This window comes from Lytechinus pictus, chromosome 7 (genome assembly GCF_037042905.1).
Source record: "Lytechinus pictus isolate F3 Inbred chromosome 7, Lp3.0, whole genome shotgun sequence".
NCBI classification, from domain to species: domain Eukaryota; kingdom Metazoa; phylum Echinodermata; class Echinoidea; order Temnopleuroida; family Toxopneustidae; genus Lytechinus; species Lytechinus pictus.
Window position 1 is genome coordinate 4,389,199 of NC_087251.1, and position 4,083 is coordinate 4,393,281.

A 4,083-nucleotide genomic window follows, 5' to 3' on the forward strand; every position below is an offset into this window, starting at 1 on the left:
GGCTTGTAGGTGGTTTTTACTGCCTTTACAGTAAGAATGATATCTTTATTCCTTATTTCAGTTTTTTAGATGCAAATAATATTACATTTGTCTTTGTTACATCATGTTTTTACTCAGATTACACAAGCTTTTCATATTTTATATTTAGATCCACCTTTAAAAGGTTTTCATTCTCACAGGGTTTCATATGTCTCTATCTTTATTTATACAGTCAAACCTGTCTTAGTGGCCACCTGTCTATAGTGGCCACCTGCTTATAGTGGCAATTCAAATCCCCCCACAGGAAATGTGTTGTAGACTCTGTTTATAATGGCCACCTGTCTAATGTGGCCAGTGGCCACTCATTTTGCATTCCTTAGTCAATATCACACCCTCTATAGTGGCCACTGAAAATCAGCTTCACAGAATCTTTGGACTCCAACAGTACTTTAATTGCTGGTCCTGCATCTAAACATTAATTTTTCTATAAAATAACAATTATATATGCAAATTGCAATCAACATAAAGTATTTGATGGATTAATATAAATGCGTGTACACAATATAGACTATACCAAAAAAAAGGTTTAAGTCATTAAAATCACAGTGTATATCCAGTGCAGTGATTGCACAGTACAATACATTTTAAATCGAAGATGGCCGCCAACCTGACGATAGTGGCCACCTGTCTGTAGTGGCCACTTTTATCATTTTCCTTCGGTGGCCACTATACACAGGTTAGACTGTATAAATATATCTATGGAGTGTGCTGTATGTTCAAAGTACCTCCATTCCAGGGCAAGGCTTTCCAACAGAATATTTCAAAACAACTCAGGAATTCTATAAAAGAATCTCATAGATAGGTAACCCAATTACTAGGATCATTAATGCAAGTTAATTGCAATGGGGATAGTAAACAACAAATACACTGATACATACAGGAGAGCAATCTTTGATTTTATGAATCGTACCATCTACTATAATGCAATATCTTTGAATGAAATGAGTTGTTTATTTCAATACACATCAGGCATTTTCATAGTATGGAACTTTTGTAGTCTTTCAAATCATTTTCATTGATTTCACATTACATGTATTTGTAATGATTCTTGCATGACATTGAAAACCTCAATTCGGCACAATCAAATAATTTATTTTGAAATTATAACAATGAGTAGTTATTAACCTTTTCATAGACAATATTTTGACCAAACCTACATATGGTGACAGAAAATTTAGCTCTCATGAACATGATGATTACCATCCCTTCTGCAGTACATTCTACGTTCATAAACATTTTCTTGATGATAAAATAACTCCAAAGTACTATGTATATTGTTTATTTCAAAAGCATTACTGACTGTGTTTGTTGCCATGAATAATTACAGATATATTGGTAATGCTATGAATGATTAAGAATCACTGTAATTCTATTAAAATTGATATTCAATATGCATATTTCTGTAGCTGCACTGTAATATGATATTGATGAATACAACAGCTACAAAGGAATTCTGCATGGTGCACCGCCAGCATTTATCTATGCATATTTAAAGCCAAATTAAGCCTATGCATATGCCAAGGTAATGATACTAAGGTAATAACTTATGTTAATATGTTAAGGGTTTGCAATGATATAATCATTAATGAGATTTTTGTTTTCCAATACAAAATTTTCCTGTACAATTAGGATCAGTGATAGAGTATCAGTGACTACTGGTACTACATGTAGTATGGGAATTTTAAGTAATGTTTTATACAAAACATTGATAACATTTAAATTCCATAGGCCCTTGTTCCTAATCCATGATCTTAATACATGCTAAAAAAAATAAAGTAAATTTTTTTGTATTTTTATTATTCTGTGATGTATTTGTTTTAATTATTCTGTGAGGTATGATTCTTATGTTAACTTGTCTCTTTCTTCACAATTTGTTAAGATATTATTCCCCAAATTTTTAATAAATTTAGTGCCAAATATGCAAATAATTTACAAAATTATTCTGAAGATTTGTGTCACTTTTAGCTATCCATAGTTGAACATCACTTCAGAGTATCGTTCTGATATTTGTAAATGTTTACAAGCAAATGTGATCAACACAATTTGTCTAGACGGGACAATTTATTGCTGCATGATGATAGCATTACATTTGAAAAAAAGAGAGGAAAACAACTTGGCAGAGTCTTGTTCAAAATGTGGACAATTTAAAAGTGTGAAGATATAAAATATATGAAATTCCCACCGAGATAACTATTAATCAAACCTTTGTACGTCATAAATATTCATTCCTGTCTATAAAGATATATATCATCATTGAAACACAGGACTGTACTGGGTATTTCAGTAATAATTAATTAATATCTTGTGTCCCATCTTGAAATCATGACAATTGTCTCTAGAGTAGATATACTACTATTTAACACTCTCAGTGTAAGGTATTTTAACCTGGATACATTCTTAATGTGTGGTGGGTCTCATTTATTATTATGTTTATATAAAAAATCATACATAATGATTTGATGTTTTATGATATATTTTGCCCAGTAAAAATAAAGTTTGAGAAATAAATGAAAGGTTCCTATTAATCATCCTGACGAGATGATGAAAAAGTTGAGACATATTGAATTAATACTTTGTGAAAGTTGTAAACTACACTGTTATATAATTTGTAAATAAATGTGTATGTATATTTTGTATAATGATGATATCTTATCTTTTAAGATAAGTATATTGTAGGGTTTAACAACAAAATGATAGTGTGGTAATTTGCCTTCTCTCTCTCTCTCTCTTTCTGTTTTCTTTTTCTTTCAGCTTTTTTTCTGATCAGTCCATCATGCTCATGTGATTTGATTTTGTAATTGCCATCTTATCAAGTATCTGATTACGTAAATCAGACTCTAAGAATCTTTTTAAAATAAATAGATATTTGGGGAAAACGCGTTATTCTTAATTATAGCCTGAAAATAGAATTATCATCTATTTTATATATTCGAAAAACATACATGTCTTACAGTCTTAGATCAATGTTCTTCAAATTGTACCCCTAAATCTTTCGTAAGCACCTATCATGATTTTAAAAATCTATTTTGGATAGGGAAAGCAAACTCAATCTTTGCCAAATTAGTGTGCTGTTTTGTATTTGGACTTGTGTGCTATATCACCCGAGCAAAAATATTAATGTAATAATGTGTAGTGCAATGGATGTGTGTATTTCATTTTTATATTGTATATCCTATCTAAGTTATATGAATAGCAGTTTTTATATTTCATTTTTATCATCAAAATAATTGTAAATAGTCAGTTTCTTGAATGTAAAACAATTAATGTTATGAGACTGTATACATGTTGTACCTTTTCAAGGTTTCATTCAAGATTACTTTAAGAATTACATCTTCAGGTTTTGTATTTACTCCTACTTCTTCATATGAATGTATATGAATATGAGTAATTTTGATAAGATGTGTCGCTGGCTTGCCATTGGTCTATCTGATTTCAATTTTTGTTATCATCTGTAATTTTTACTTCATATCCTGAAATAGTTTACACACAAGACAATGAAATAGAAAGTTTTCTCTCAGTGTAGACAGTAAAGATGGGAGCAATAAATAATCAGGTGAGGAATAATTGACAAAACCAGGTTAGGAGATTTAGATGATTTCCTCTGTTGAAATGTGATATATTTGCACCCCAGGGTTCGTATCAAGTGTGCTCCCACATGTGCAATCTTGTTTTTGACATAACTCAAGAAACCTGTTAAACGTCCATATTGGTCCAACAAGGGTATTGTCTTCAATTTCATCTTTCATCCATATGTGAAAGAAAGCAGTCACCGATGGCCCCTCATGCATGTAGCATTCAATGGCACCTACATGTACTGTTTGAATAATTACAGTGGCTCACATGTTATACTATTGGTACATGATTACTACATAGGCAGGATCAAACCTCTTAGAGATGCACTTGGCTATTTCACTCCCTTTTAAAACCCAAGGCATTTAGTGTTTCCATCATGCATATATACTGTACATATATATGCAAATATCTCAAATCATATATATCTGAATGAGAATCATAAGGGCTTTTAATCATTCATGACATGCTTTC